This window comes from Coturnix japonica, chromosome 9 (genome assembly GCF_054131305.1).
Source record: "Coturnix japonica strain WE chromosome 9, WE-NBRP24, whole genome shotgun sequence".
Classification (NCBI taxonomy): Eukaryota; Metazoa; Chordata; class Aves; order Galliformes; family Phasianidae; genus Coturnix; species Coturnix japonica.
In genome coordinates this window covers 17,440,204-17,457,156 of record NC_140671.1, presented here as the reverse complement: position 1 = coordinate 17,457,156, position 16,953 = coordinate 17,440,204, and positions in this window count along the sequence as shown.

The window sequence follows — 16,953 nt, the reverse complement described above, 5'->3', positions numbered from 1 at the left end:
TGCTACAGGTCCAGTAGCTGTTCCAAGTATTGCTATAAGAAAATGAAACAAATGCCTCTCAGGTGTGGTGCACTGTGCCAGGAGATACAGCCCTGTGGTCTCTCCAACCCCTCCAACGAGCCCAGTGGCTGCTCCAACTTCAGTCCCAGGTCCTGTGGTGATTCCAGCTCTGGCAATGAGCTCTGCAGTTGCTCCAACTCCAGCAACAGCCCAACAGTCACTTCAGATCCTACAGTGAACCCTGTGGCTGTTAAAACCCCTGCAAAAGGTCTTGGACTTGCAAAAAGATATGCATATAAATTATTATCTATGCATATGTGTTTGCAAATGAATATGTTGTATATATGTAGTAATATAATATATATTTTATATGTATAAATATATTTCTCATAATTGTTATACTTTCTCTTTTTACCACAATGCGTATAATTTAAACCACAACACTGAGTCTGTCCCCATCTTGAGTCCTGTCTTGAGTCTGTCCCAGTCACTCAGTGAAGAGCACAAAAAGATCTCAGGGTCTTCTCAGGGAGCAGCTCCTGAGGTATATTCCTTACACCGGCTTTGGAAGAGGCCTCCAGTTCTCTGGTCCTGCTCTAAAGGGGCTCTCTTGTTATGGCAGTGCCAGCAAGGAGACCAGCTCTGACACAGCCGTTCGTATTGCTGGCTACTGACTGCATCCCCAGAGTGCTGCTGTAGAGAAATAAGGACTGTTATGAGACACACAAGACTTTCAGGCCAGCACAAATGAGAGGACTTGTAAAGAGAGGCATTGTAAAGAGAGAAGGAAAGAAAAGAGAATGTTGTACTGCTATCTGTGGCTGTACCACCCCAGACCCAGACAAGGTAGAGAAGACCTAAAGAAAAGTCTACTTAGAAAGATTTTTAGGTACCTATTAATCTATTCAGTGAATCTGGTTCCATGTTTACATGAGCTCTTGGAGGGAGAAAATGGAAAGTAAGTAGGAAAGAAGTGAAATAAATTTTTATTTATCAGTTCAGTAATATTTTTTGTGGGTTACTATATCACACACAATCAATCAATCACAGATGCATAAAATATAAAGAGCCATCACTGGAAATAATGTGAGGAAGACGTGCTTTATTGAAACTGGAATACTACAAATTGCAAAACCTTCCTGAGAGCGTGCTTGATCTCCCTGTTCCGCATGCTGTAGATAACAGGGTTCAGTGTTGGAGGAGCCACTGCGTACAGAAGTGCCAATGTCAGATCCAGGAGTGGGGAGGACATGGAGAGAGGCTTCAGGTAGGCAAAAACAGAGGTGCTGAGAAAGAGGGAGACCACGGCCAGGTGAGGGAGGCACGTGGAGAAGGCTTTGTGCCGTCCCTGCTCAGATGGCATCCTCAGCACAGCTCTGAAAATCTGCACATAGGACACAACTATGAAAACGAAGCAGCCAAAGCCTAAACTGGCATTAAAAATGAGAAACACAACTTCCCTGAGATTTGATTCTGAGCAAGATAGCTTGAGGATCTGGGGGACTTCACAGAAAAACTGGTTCACAACATTTCCATGGCAGAGAGGCAGTGAAAACGTACTGGCAGTGTGCAGCAGGGAATAGAGAAGCACAGTGCCCCAGGCAGCTGCTGCCATGGTGGCACAAGTTCTGCTGTCCATCAAGGTCCCGTAGTGCAGGGGCTTGCAGATGGCAACGTAGCGGTCATAGCACATGATGGTGAGAAGGGAATACTCTGCTGACATGAAGAATGAAAAGAAAAAGAGCTGTGCAGCACATCCTGTGTAGGAGATGGCCCTGGTGTCCCAGAGGGTGTTGGCCATGGCTTTGGGGAGAGCGGTGGAGATGCTGCCCAGGTCGAGGAGGGCCAGGTTGAGGAGGAAGAAGTACATGGGGGTGTGCAGGCGGCGGTCGCAGGCTACGGCTGTGCTGATGAGGCCATTGCCCAGGAGGGCAGCCAGGTAGATGCCCAGGAAGAGCCAGAAGTGCAGGAGCTGCAGCTGCCGCGTGTCTGCCAACGGCAGCAGGAGGAACTCGCTGATGGAGCTGCTGTTGGACATCTGTTGTTCCTGGTCTTGGAGTCCTGGTCAGAGTGCAGATGATAATGACAAGTCCAGACCATTCTCAGACACACTCCTCCTGCTATACTGTAATTTTTTTCTTTCCCTTAAGAAAATGTTCATTTAACTCCAGAACTTGTATTTATTTTCATGAATTTCACCATCCCTTAAGGAGTAGAAGATAAAGGAGATCTTACATTTTTCTCATTTCCTAATCACATCCCAGCATCCTGGATATTTTCCACTTTATTGCAGCTGTTCTTTGAGACCCCAGACCCAGCATCTGTACACTTCAATTTCTCTTAGAGAAATCTGCCTGTTTGCAGGAGGAATCAACTATTAATATCTGCAGAATTCAATAAGTTAAACTGATTGTTTCCTTTTAGAAAGGAGAGGCTGAAAGCACAACCTTGCTCTTTGACTGTTCAGAGAACAACCGATGGTTTGACAAAACATTTGCTCATTTCAGAGCTGTGTTTAAATTAGACATACACTTTTAGATTTCTGCCCCCAGTCCTTTTTGCCTTCGCTCAGAACAGGAAATGGAAAATCCCTGCCTTGGCTCTCCTCTGGCAAAGCAACCTCACAAACATCCTGTTGTGCAGTGGAGCTGTGATCCCCTGCCCCAGGCAGCAGCTGTGGCAGCACAAGTCCTGCCGGGGGGCTCCTTCCCCCCACACGTCTCCCCGCAGCGCCCTGGGCAGCTCCCCGGGCAGGCTGAGTGCTGAGCCTGGCAGGGGGCAGAGTCCCATACCCGGCACACAGCCCCTGGGGCACAGCAGGGACCCTGCTCTGCAGGACAGCCCTGGGCACCCGCCTGGAGCCATGCTGGGACACGCAGCCCTCAGGGCTGTGCTCTGACTCTGCAGCACGGGAGCCCTCAGCTAGGGCAGAAGGCTTTTAACACAGTAAAGAAACATGCATTGCCTGAAGCCAGATCTGATACGGGATGTCCCTGATTTGGTTAACCCTCTATGAAAAGCATCTGCATGGTCTGTAGTGAGACTTACTATGTCATGTTCTGTGAGTAATGCTCCTGCTGTGTGCTCCCAGCCTGCTCACACCGTACACATCCTGGAAGCTCTTTCCCCTTTCTCTCCTCTCCTTTTGGGAGCTGCAGGCTGTGCTGTGCACAAGAGCTGCTCCTGGGCACAACTGTCTGTCTGCAGCACTGCCCACTTGTATGAGCTCCCTGTGTCCCAGGAGCCCGGCCCAGCTCAGCATCAGAGGATGTCATGTTTTATCCTTCCCACTCTTCTCCCGTGAGATGTCCCTGCGTCCTCTTGGCCAACAGATCCTGAAAAACAACACCATCATGATTGTACTTTGAAATCTGATGAATTAAATACCAAATGTACAGTGGTCAGTGACTGATTCCAGACCTGATAACTGAGATCCTGTGATGAAACAAAATGGGCATACAGGCAAGGACAGAGAGAGGTGGACTTCCCCTGTGCAGGGCAGTGATTTAGTTGAGGCAGTGCAGGCGTCTCATCCCTAATTGGAAACCCTGGGGCTGAAATGGGATTCAGCTCCCCATGGACACACAGTATCATTGGGATTCCTCTGGTTCAGCTCAGAAGTGCACAAGGAGTTGCCTGCATGTGAGCTCCTGCTCTGAGTCCTCAGTCCTTCAGCAGGGAGGCAGTTGCTCACACACAGACACTGGGTGATGCCCAAGGTGCCTGGGCTGCTCCTGATGTGTGCCAGTGCTTGTAAACCGTGTGGGAAATCCCTGAGATAGACACCTCCTTCCTGGGCATGAGCTGAGGGCCAGAGAGGGGATAGCACCGGCTGTCTGGTGAATTCACATGCAGCTGCAAGAGCAGCACAGGGCCTTCAGCAAAGCCATGCCCATGGTGTGACCATGTTGCTATGTCAACTCCAAGGCCCACAATCGGTCTATTGCCTGTGTGCCACCTTCTGCGCACTAATACCATGGATGAGCTCTCCAGTCCGGCTAAGTCCAGTGATGCTTTCCAGTGAGGATGTTTACTCCTGTATTTTTGCACTAATGCAAACACCAACACACAAGAAGCTAGAAATCTTGGTAGAGCTGCAGGCCTGAGCTCCTGTTTGGACCATGGGACACAGTTGAATGGCTTCCACAACTGCACTGTAGCACAAGGGGGATACAGAGTCTTTAGGATGGATGGGTGAGGAGACAAGGAAGAGCGACTGCCCTCTGTGAGAGTGCACTGAGCTCTGCCTGAGGATGGCAGAGCAGCCAGGTCAGAGATAATGGAAATGGCCAACAGAGGAGACCATCAGTGTCTGTACCTGTCTTCCTGATCAGGGAGAACAAGAGGAAGGTGCCCTCTGCAGACAGATGGGAGTCTCATGTTGTCTGGCCATTGTCCCCTTTGGGAGCCTTTTTCACTCCAGTATGTGCTGCAGGGACAGCACAGCAGGGCATGTGGCATCCAGCAGATCCATGGAGAGCACAGATGGCAGCTTCTTGACCAAGTCATAGAGGAACCAAAGAGGAGAGGTGCTCTGCTGGATCTCATACTCTCCAGCATGGAAGGTCTGGTGGGAATTGTGAAGGTGAAAGGGGCATCAGGCCATGTGCAAAAGACTAAAGGATCTAATTTTATTTATGTATTTATTTATTTATTTTGGGGCTGTAAGCTTAAAAGATGAACATATATGTCAATAAAACTGAAACAAAGAATTGAAGACAAAGATAGAAATCAATGAAAATGTGTTAATTCTTTTCAACATGAGAAATTCTCATGAGTCTTGTTCCATTTTTAGTTGTAAATATGAGTCTTTGTAGGGATTTTGTGTCTTTTTTTTTTTTTTTTTTTTTTTTTCCTTTAATTCAGATGCTTTCAGGTACAGAGACACAGACAGCGATGCCAGTGCCATCATTGCCCTGTGACTAAATCCCGGCGCCCACCGCTGCTCTTCCCTGCTGCCTATTTGATCCCTCATCCTCCAGGTGTCTCCAGCTCTCCTAAATAAATGGTCGTGGTTAAAGGCATGTTTTCAGCAGGCCATTTAGACACATGCTCCTGCCACAGCCTGCCAGATTTCCCCATCCCTTTCTTATTGTTCAGTCAGATGCCTCCCAATTATCTGTCTGATTTGTGACTTTTAGGGGGATGACTAAAATTTGCTCCATCTCGCCAAAGACTGATGGACTGTGTTGTCAACTCCTTCACTGTGATTCTATCTATCCCTTCCTATCTTTTCTTTTTCTCTTATTTTTTCTTTTTCTATGTCATTTCCTTTTCCTTTTCCTTTTCCTTTTCCTTTTCCTTTTCCTTTTCCTCTTCCTTTTTCTTTTCCTCTTCTTTTTCCTTTTCCCTTTCCATATCCTTTTTTTTTTCCTTTTTCTATTTCTATTTCTTTTTTTTTCTCTTTCTCTCTTTCATTTTTTCATGCTTTAAAGAAAGCATGAATTCTGAAAGATGTCAGTAAAATTGAAAAAAAGAGTTGAAGACAAAGATAGAAATCAAGAAGAAAGTGTTAACCCGTCTCAGTGTGTGAAATACTCACGAGTCCTGTTCAATTCTAAGTTGATACCTCCCAACGCCCTGGCTGATCTATCCAAGGGAGATTACTGAAATTTGCTCCATTCCTCAAAAGTCTGTTGTCAAATCCTTCACCGTGATTCTATCTATCCCATCCTATCTGTTTCTAACGCATTTCTTGTGCAAATATTCCCTATGAAAAATAAACCTCAATAGAAGCTGCTTGGACATGGCATGTAGTTGATCACTGTGTTTTACTGTTCATTCAATTGCATCACCTTTCCTTCTGTTTGTTGGCCGTAAATAAAGAGAATTCTTTCTTTTTCTGTGTGCAGCTGGTTCTCTGTGGAAAGCCAGTGGGAGTTGGTACAAAGGAGTTTTAACACTGAGCGGGTGACAGTAGAGGAGAAGAGTGATGTGAGGAAAAGTGATGCAAGTCCCATGGGGCCAGTGTGAGTAGGAGTGGGATGGGGAGATTGAGGAGGAACTTTGTCAACACAGTAACAGTACAGAACTCATTGGGACATCCTGGATTGACATCAGTTGCAAAGTGCTTCTTTAACTTCTTGTATAAAACAAACTATAAATAAATAGACAATAAATGCATTTTGGATTCTTGCTCTTTAAGCTCTCTCCATTTTGCTGAACACATTCTGAAAACCTGAAGAAGAGAACAGGAAGGTACAAGGCACAAGAGGCTCTTTAGGTTATAATGGGCCCCAGGGTGCATTTGGTGCTGAGTCCATCAACCTCCAGTGCAGAGAGAAGTTTGCACAAAGTGCTCAAGAAGACAAAGTCAGAAGTAACAGTGAAGTTTCTTGGAATATTAATGGTCCCACTGTGGGCCATTACGAAGTAAGCTTCCCAACAGACTAGTTAGAGAAGATAACTGGAAGCCATGACTACAGGCAGGCAAAGGCACTGGCATGCTAAGAAACCTCTCCTTTGCTTTACGAAGCAGACAGGTCAAGCCCCGATTGCAAGACCAGAAGTAGGGAGATCCTGTCTCTCATGTTGGCTCAGGGCACTTCCTGTGACAGTGAGTTGGAAGTCTATATGATGTTAAGTGAAAGACATAGGAACGGAAGATCCCAGGCTCTGCATGTGGTGCAAGGATGCTGTTAAGTTCCTATCCCACATGTGCCCTGTGTCTCATTGCAGGATGTGGGATGTGAGAAGGGCCCAGTCTGAACAAGCAGTCAATCCCTGTGAAACTCTGAACTTCATATCTCTCAGTTCCAATGCCCTCCAGTGCACACTCTCCCATAGTTTTATGTCCTTTATGTTATGCGGTGCCCAGAAGTGCACCCAGTGCTCCAGGTGAGGCTGTAGCAATGCAGAGCAAAGAGGGACAACCCTTTCTCTCACCCAGCTGGCAATAAATTGCTTTATGCGCTCCAGGGTACCGTTGGCCTTCCTGGCTGCCTGGGCACACTGCTGACTCACTTCCAATTTTATGTTGAGAAGGACCCCCAATGCTTTTCAGTCAGACCTCTCTCATGTGTCCCATATCCAGTCAGTGTGTATGTCCAGTGTTGCCCCTACCCAGGTGCACCATCAGGCACTTGTTCTTGTTATACTTTATGCACTTGGTGCTTAGTACCAACTGATACCCACTTCTCTGACTTGTCCACATCTCTCTGCAAGTCCTCTCCACCCTCAGTGGAGGCAACAGCACCTCCTCATCTGGTCTCATCGGCAAACTTGCTCAGAACATCTTCTAGTCCTGCATGCAAGTCATCTGCATAAACATTAAAGGAAAGTGGCCCTAAAGTGGAGCCCTGGGAAACTCTGACAGTGACCATCTACCAGCCTGATGGAACCCACTGACTATAATCCTTTGGGACTGACCTACTGGCCAACTGCTCACTCACCACTGCTGGTGAACCTGAAAGGCAAAATGTCAGCGTGCTGGGACAAGCAGACAAACACCAATATGGTTACATATAGCTGCATCAATTTATTGCCCGAAAAGCCATGATTTTAAAGGAGACAGACAAGGGTGTCCAAAAATCACACACGCTAATTGGAGGAAAGCTACTGCAATAACAACCCTATAGCCCCCCTTCAAAGCCACGAGCCATTCATTCTTTTCCTAGAGATGTCCTTTGTTCTCATGCTGTTTATCCTGCTCCGTAGCTGCTGCTCTGTGAACTCCTTATCTCAATCCATGGCTGCTGCTCTGTAAAATTCTTCTTGTATTACAACACACCACGTTCTGTTTCTGTCTAGCTGTATGCAGGAATTTCTGTCCAGAAGGGTGCTGGAGAAATAGTATCAAAAACTCTACTGAAATCCCCAAGGATTGCATCAACTGCCTTCCCTTGTTCAGCTCAATGGATAAAGGTGTCATAAAAAGACCTGAAATTAAATAGGACCTTCCCCTCTGTATCTTGTGTTGTCTGTGACCTGTCCTTCAGTTGTTTTTCCATAACTCCCACCATCATTTTCTCCATAATTTTACCAAGCTCTGTAGTGAGACTGACAGGTCAATAGTTGCCCGTGTCATCTTTCTTGCTCTTCCTTACAATGTGACAACATTTGCCAGCTTCCTGTCAACTGGTATGACCCTAGATTTATTAGATGCCATTGCAATGCAAGCCCAGAGCATGCTAAAGTGTCATCAGTGCAAGAACGTAGATGTGCCATAGCTTTGCAATGCCTTGAAATCCAGACTATGCCACAGATGGAGCAGAGAGGAAGATCTGCCTCTTCTGTTCTGAGCTCATCCTTTCAGTAAGCTGAATATCACTACGTACTCCATGGGGTCAGGTGCAAAAGACACACTGGGTGCCCTAAGCACGTGGCTGTGGTGGTATTTAGGATGGCCAAGAATACCTCCCTTCTGGCCCTCAGCTGATGCTCCAGAAGGAGGTGTCTATCTCATAGATTTTCCGTCACAGTTTACAAGCACTAGCACAAAACTAGGATCACCCAAGGCACCTTGGGCATCACTGAGAGTCTGTGTACAAGCAGTGCAGTCCCTGTGGAATAAAACCCAAGGATTCAGATGAGGGACTCACACACAGACACCTCACTGTGCACATCTGAACTCAGCTAGGTGAACTTGCAGCCCCCGTGGTTCTTTGAAAAACTGATCCCAATTCAGCCCCAGGGTTTCCATCTGAGGATGAGATGCCTAATGCTAGAATAAGGATGGGATGGTCTGTTGATAACAGGACAAATGGAAATGGATTTAAATTAAAAAGGGGAGACATAGGTTAGATGTGAGGAACCTATATTTTTACACAGCAACACTGGAAAATGTTCCCCTTAGAGGCTGAGCATGATGATGGATGGGATCCTGGTTTTACTCTGGGTTTACCCTCACGTCAATCCAGGTTTCTACTCATACTTTTCTCTAGGTGAACTCTCACTTTACTCAAGGTTTTACTCACAATTTACCATCAGGGTGTGTGATCGGGAGATGGGCTGGTGGAGTGACTTGCTGGCATCCCCGAGGGAAGGCTGCCAGGCAGATACCCCCAGAAAAGTGGTTGACTCCCTGCCCTGTCACAGTCAGACAGACCTGACTGATGAGGAGGGTTGGAAGAGAGTCCCAACTCAACGTCACAGGAGCCCCCCCATGCCTGCCTAGCCCTCGACCCCTGATCCATCTAAGCAACAGGTTTGACACTCTGAAATCTGAAGGAGATAAGAATGGGGAGGCAATGGAGGATCTGCCTAGGAGAGAGCCTAATGCAAGGCAGTCACTACCAAGCCTTGTGACTTTCTCTGCCATGAAAGAAAGAAGGGTGGCCATGGTGGGTGACTCCCTTCTCAGAGGAATAGAGGGCCCCATTTGCAGACTGGACCCGAGCCGTCAGTAAGTCTGCTGCCTTCTTGGCTGCAGGTCAGGGACATAATGAGGAAACCCCCAATGCTGGTTAGGTCCACTGATTATTTTCCACTACTCATAGTTTAGGTGGGCAGTGATGAAATTTCTTAGAGAAGCCTACAAACTATAAAAAGAGATTTCAGGAATTTAGGCCATTTAGTTCACAAAGTGGGAGATCAAGTGATATTTTGTTCTATACCTTCAGTGGCAGTGAGGGACACAGAGCAGGCTTGGAAAGCAAAGCAATGAACAATTGTCTCAGAGGTTGTTACTGAGCCAGAAACTTTGAGTTCTTTGATCACAGGACAGTTTACTTGGCCCATGGCCTGTTATCCATGAATGGAACCCAACTGTCTCAAAGGGGGAAACAAATCCTAGCACAGAAGGTAGCGGGGCTTATCGAGAGAGCTTTAAACTAGCTACGATGGGGGAGTGGACAAAACAGGGCTTACCAGAGATAAGCCTAGTGAAATGCTGTTTGAGCTGGAAGAGAGGCAGATGCCTCAGCTGAAGTGCGTCTACACCAACGCACGCAGCTTGGTCAACAAGCAGGAGGAGCTGGAAGCAACTGTGCATCTGACAAACCATAACCTAGTTGCTATTACCGACCCATGGTGGGACCACTGCCATGACTGGAGTGCTGTGATGGATGGTTACAAGCTCTTCAGAAGGGATAGAGGAGGAAGGAAAGGTGGTGGTGTGGCCCTTTATATTAAAGAGAGTTTTCATGTTGAAGAGCTTGGGCTTCAGAATGAAGTGCATGTTTGTAAGGATCAGGGGAAAGGCCTGTAAGTGTGACATCTTGCTAAAGGTTTCTTATAGACCGCCTAATTGATGGGTGAGGCATTCTATGAGCAGCTTACTGAAGTCGCAAGATTGCCAGCACTCATTTTCTTGGGAGACTACAACTTCTCTGATATATGCTGGGAATATAATAAATAGCAGAGGAATCAGTCCAAGAGGTTTATAGATTGCATGCAAGACAGCTTCCTTATGCAGCTGGTATGAAGTCCTACCAGGGGTGGTTCCTTGCTAGACCTGCTCTTCACTAACAGTGAAGGACTGGTAGGAGTTGAGAAGGTTGGGGACTGTCTTGGGCAGAGTGGCCATGAAATGGTAGAATTCTCTATTCTTGGAGATGTCAGAAGGGTGACTAGCAAAACTACAATCCTGAACTTCTAGAGGGCGGACTTTGACCTGTTCAGGACACTTGTAGCACAGGTCCCTTGGGAGTCGCTCCTTATGGGTAAAGGGGTCCAGGAAGCCTGGACACTCCTCAAGATGGAAATCTTAAAGGCACAAGATCAGGCTGTCCCTGAATGCCATCAGGTGAGCGATAGGGGAAGAAGACCAGTGCAGTTGAACTGGGAAAAACTGTTGAGACTCAGGAAGAAAAAGAGAATCTCCGTCATTGAGAAGAAAGGACAGGATACTTGGGGAGATTACAAGGAAGTTGCTAAGGTATGAAGGGAGGAATTTAAGAAGCTACCTTACTTCCTTGTCCATTAGTCCATGCCCAGAGCTTCTCAGCCATGTCCCTGTAAACTGTAAGCTCCATGCAGAGGTCAAGTGGGACACAGAGGGCACAGCCTTCTGCTGGGTGGATGCAAGTGTTGGTGGAACCAGATGGGACAAAGCCTTCCCACCATGCCCTCCTGGGAAAATGGCCACCCCAAGAATGGCAGTCTGCCTCCTCCATGACCCCATCTGAAATGCTCCTGCACTGATTGATTAAAGGGCTTTAAACCAGGTCCAAATGGGGAAGGGTGGGGAATTGGATGTGACAGAGAAGGGCTGAGGGATGTTGTTGCTGTTGGAGATTGAATGGAAAGCCTCTGAGTTGTTCTATAGGATTGTGTGAGGATTCCTCAGAGAAAGTCTTGTTGCCAATACCCTGTCCTAAATCTTACTGTGTACCCTCTGGGGGTAACCCCAACCTGCTGCTGCCCTAAAGTGCCTGTAGACCAGTGCGGGTAGCATGGGAAATAAATGGGACAAATCAAGAGAAAACCACAGAGCTTTTCCTTTCATGCAGGCTGCTGCTTCTGAGCAAGGCCCTGAACATCAGTACCACAGTGTAGATGCAAGACCCAGTCAGGCTAAGTCAAAGCATGCTTCTGGAAGGGGATGCTTTCTGAAGAATCCTTACACTAATGAGAGGACCACAAACATTCACTCAGCGAACTCCACATCTCTGTGCCTTTGCAGGCCTAGGGTCTTGTTTGTCTCACAGAGACATGGTGGGATGGTTCTCACCTCTGAACTGTAGCAAAGTAGGTACAGACTCTTCATTACGATTAGGCAATGAAGATGAAGAAAGGCTGCTGCCATCTGTGAGAGTGCACTGAGCTCTGCCTGGGGATGGCAGAGGAGCCACCTGAATACTGATGGAAAGGTTTCAAAAAGAAGAGCAGCAGATTCTGTTCCTTGCTTCCTGATCAGGTAGAACAAGAGGATGGGGACAGGCAGGAATCTGAGTTACAGCTCAGATGGATTTTTTTTCTTCAGACTGCCTGCTATGGTGCAGTGTTTTGGTTCTAGGAGAAAATCATTGATAACACTCTGATGTTTACAGCTGCTGCTAAGCAGTGTTGTACGGAGCCAAAGCCATGGTCAGTGGAGGGCACATGGAGCTGGGAGGGAACAGAGTGAGGACAGCTGACTGAAAGTGGCCAAAGGGACGTTCTCTATCAGCTGACAGCAAGCAGAAATTGTATTGAAAGGGGTGGGAGTTCATCTCAGTCTCTTCACTGCCCAGGGTCCAGCTGAGCATCAGTCTGGTGGTGCTGAGCAAGTGCTTATGCATCAGTTGTTACATACAATTCCATATCAATGGATATATAGTGATAACTATTACTCCTCTCCTTTTATCTCTCTTAGTAAACTGCTTTGTTACAACCCAGAAGTTGTACTTTTTTTCCCAGTTCTCATCCCCATCCCACTGGGAATGGGGCAGTGCACAAAGCACTGTGTGCTGCTGAGCCACATGTTGGGTTCAACAACCACAGTCATTTTGGTGCCTGATGTGAGGCCCCAAGGGTTGTGGTAACAGCACATCTGTCCAGAGTGGACAGGGCTTTGTGGGAGTTGGAGATGTGCAGGCCATGGTGCTGATAGTTTCCCTATTTGTGAAGCTTGCTGAGTCTTCTCATGAAGCTGCATTGCACAGCTCCTTGCTTGCTGCTTGTTTTCCCTGCTGCATCATTTGTCAACTCTGGATGCTGGATTAGGGTATTTATTTTGCTATGCTGTTTGACCTTGGTTTGTACCACGATAAAATTGGCAAAGTGAAGTTTTGTGCACATTCAGCTCTTTGGATATCTTTGGGTTTTGGAAGTAATATTGTTACTATGATTAGGAATTACACATTTTACACTGTCGTCTCTGGGAGCCCAGGGGTATTCAAGGAGAGACTGGATATTGTGTTGAGGGACATGGTTAAGTGGGAGCTATTGGTAATAGGTGAACGGTTGGATTGGATGATCTTTCAGGCCTTTTCCAGCCTTGGTGATTCTATGATTCTAGGATTGAGGTTAAACAATCATTCAGGAATATCAGTGAGAGATCTGCCCCAAGGTGAGAAGGCTCTGCATGGCAGGGGGTGTGGGACGGTCTGGGCAGCTGCCTGGAGTGGTGGGCACCCCCAGGGCTTTGGAACTTCATCTCCAAGCAACTGCAGGATCCTGAGAAACTGGTAGAATATTGGAGACATGTCTGCTGTGGCACTGGTAATCCTAAACAGGCACAAATGACTGCAGTGTGCCAGGGCCTGGCCCACACCTACTGAGCTGTGTTCAACACTATTCAGCATCTTCTAGGGGAAGAGAGCTGGATCTGCTGACATTGCTGCAGCCTCTGCAACTCCTGGCACAGTCCCTGCAATAGCTCCAAGTTTTTGCTACACATCCTGCAGTTGCTCCAAGCTCTGGACAGAGCCCACCGTCACTCCACCCCTCATAAGGAGCTCTGCAGTCACTTATGCTACAGGTCCTGTAGCTGTTCCAAGTATTGAGATAAGAAAATTAAGCAAACCCCTGAGTGCTGCTGTAGAGACGACGGGACTGCTGTGAGACACACAAGACCTTCAGGCCTGTAGAAATGAGAGGACTCAAATCCTCTGTGCACTGTGGCAGTGTAAAGAGAGGAGGAATGAAAAGAACTAGTTGTGCTTCTATCTGTGGCTGTACCTTCCCCAAATCCAGACAAAGTTGGATAAGATAAGAGCTAAGGAAAAGCGTATTTTGAATGCTATTTATTTATCTCTTAACCTATTCGGGGAATCTGGTTCCATGTTTACATGAGCTCTTGGAGTGAGAAAATGGATAGTAGGTGGGAAAGAAGTGAAATAAATTTTTATTTATAAGTTCAATAACATTTTTTTGCACGTTGCTATATCTCACATAATCAAACAATCAAAGATGCATAAAACATGAAGAACCATCACTGAGAATCCTGCGAGGAAGATGTGCACTTTATTGAAGCTGGAATAGTGCTTATTGCAAAATCTTCCTGAGAGAATGCTTGATCTCCCTGTTCCTCATGCTGTAGATAATAGGGTTCAGTGTTGGAGGAACCACTGAGTACAGAAGTGCCACTGTCAGATCCAGGAGTGGGGAGGAAGTGGAGGGGGGCTTCAGGTAGGCAATAAAGGCAGTGATGAGAAAGAGAGAGACCACAGCCAGATGAGGGAGGCACGTAGAGAAGGCTTTGCGCCGTCCCTGCTCAGAGGGCATTCTCAGCACGGCCATGAAGATCTGCACATAGGACACAACTATGAAAACAAAGCAACCAAAGACTAAACAAGCACTAAAAATGATAAGCACAACTTCCCTGAGATTTGATTCTGAGCAGGAGAGCTTGAGGATCTGGGGGATTTCACAGAAAAACTGGTTCACAACATTGCCTTGGCAGAGAGGCAGTGAAAACGTACTGGCAGTGTGCAGCAGGGAATAGAGAACCCCAGTGCCCCAGGCAGCTGCTGCCATGGTGGCACAAGCTCTGCTGTCCATCAAGGTCCCGTAGTGCAGGGGCTTGCAGATGGCAACATAGCGGTCATAGGACATGATGGTGAGAAGGGAATACTCTGCTGAGATGAAGAAGAAAAAGAAAAAGAGCTGTGCAGCACATCCTGTGTAGGAGATGGCCCTTGTGTCCCAGAGGGTGTTGGCCAAGGCTTTGGGGAGAGTGGTGGAGATGCAGCTCAGGTCGAGGAGGGCCAGGTTGAGGAGGAAGAAGTACATGGGGGTGTGCAGGCGGCGGTCGCAGGCTACGGCTGTGCTGATGAGGCCGTTGCCCAGGAGGGCAGCCAGGTAGATGCCCAGGAAGAGCCAGAAGTGCAGGAGCTGCAGCTGCCGCGTGTCTGCCAACGGCAGCAGGAGGAACTCGCTGATGGAGCTGCTGTTGGGCATCTGCTGTTCCTGGACATGGGGAATCATCCCAGAAGAAAATAAAAGAAAGTTAGATGAGATTTCTCTTGGCACAAACCTGTACTGTTCCTTGGTGACCTTCCTCCTGCTGTATCATCCAATCCTTTTTCATTTTCCAATGGAAATGTTGGTTCAGATCCATGGCCTAAGATTGTTGACATGAGTTGGAATGTGGATGGAAGAGGAGAGGAGAAGAGGCCTCTTCTGGTTGGCTCTGGAGAAGGTGACCATGAGCCACCCAGGTGGGTACAATGTAAAGTGACAGGAGTGCTCAGTTTTACTTGTAGAATGTGACGTCTTTCTTAGCATCTCTCTACATCATCTCCCTGGGCAGATGCTCTTTCTGGTAACGGAGAGATGCTAAGGCAAATACTTGCATCCTGCAGGGCAGTTCACAGCTTGGAAGGACCTCTCTCTTATAGAGAGAGCCAAGTGTCCTAATGATGGAGTCTCATTAAAAGAAATACAGCTCGTTTCCCAGCTGCACAGAATGTGTTCTCCACAGCCCTGAGCAGCTGCTCTCAGCCCGTGTGCTGGAGAAGGAAATGCACTCACGCCTGGAGAGATGCAGCTCTGCTCTGCTGGAGCTCTGGCTGCAGAGGAGGCGGTTCAAACCTGAATGGGATCAGCAAAGCTGATGCTCATTGTGTCCATCGAGCCAGAAAAGGCTGATGGAGCACGAGGATGCTGCTCACAAACCCACTCATCTCCAAAGATACAGCGCAGCAGTCTCAGTGCTGTGTTAATATATACAGCTTGACTCCCATTTCTCCGGTCAACCCTACCCTAACAGCAGAAAAATGAACAAAAGGCAGGAATTCCCATGTTTGGTCCTCTCTTTCTTTGAAGTCCCCTCTTCAATGCCCTGAGCATGCAGTGCAGCTGTGAGCCTCCAGCCTCATGCAGCACCCTGAGCAGCAAAAGGCCCCAGTGCTGCTGGGGGGCTCCTTCCCCCCCCACGTCTCCCTACAGATACCTGTTCAGCTCCTTGGGCAGGCTGAGTGCTGAGCCTGGCTGGTGATTGAGTCCCTGCCCCAGCACAGTGCCCTGGGATGCAGGGATTTTGGCTCTGCAGGACACCTTTACACTTCCATAGGGACGGGATTCAGCTGAATCCATTCAGGCATCTTATCATGAGGTTGTAGTCCTGGCTCCTGGAGGGGACTCAGCTTCCTCCCATGCCTCCCACACACCCAGCTGGACCAGCACTGACCACACATCTGGCCACAAGCATCTGCATCCCTCCTCTTGCACATCCTTCTTTCTCCTCCATCGCCATTCATTCCCATCTCTGACTGTTGCAGTCACACTCCAGATATCAGCTCTCACTGACTACATTTCCCTCTTGGATCCCAATGCTACCCCCATGCTGGCTGTACCTCCCTCTCCCTGGCAGAGCTGCCATCTGTGTCACACGGGTTGTGCTGCACTCGGTGACATCTCAGTGCTTGCTGTAAGACAAAGTACCCTTAAATAGGACATCTCCTTTTTTGGACAGTGAAACCTTGAAACCATCATCTGCAACACTGAGACCTCCCTAAGGAGCAGTTCAGGCCTTGAAGACTTGAGGGAAATAGCTTGTTAGGTCTTTCTGCACTGTAATGAGCCCCACAGCGTGTGTGGTGTACATGAACTTCGGGGACTGAGAGAAGATTGCTGTAAGCAAATGATGGAGGTACAGTCAAAATGCTGTCCAGAAATGTTCGAGAAAGTTGGAGCTGTAATTGGTCCCTGTGGGGCCATTGCCAACAAAGTCTCCCCACAGCTGTGTTTGAGCAGATAATTGGAGGCTGTCATTACAGGCAGGCCTTCATCTTTTTGCTTAGCACCACTACTATGGCAAAGTGGGCTACAAACTTCAGTTCCAGACGATGAGCACAACACCAAGAGATGGTAGCCTGACAATCACACCTGGTTTGACTCAGATGGTATTGGCTATTCTCTCTTCTCAGTTGGCAAAGCACAAAGAGAAGTTTGTTACTGTCAGACTTCCGCTCTTTCTACTGCCACTATTGATGGAGGGTAGTTAGGGACACCAGACTCTCCTGAAATAAATTCTCATTTTGCAGTTTTTCATATTCAGTTAGTTGGCCATGAAAACCATGGAGCCCACTGGCTATGTGCTACACCACGTCAACTTCTAGGAAGCCGGTGAAACATTAGGACAAGTGA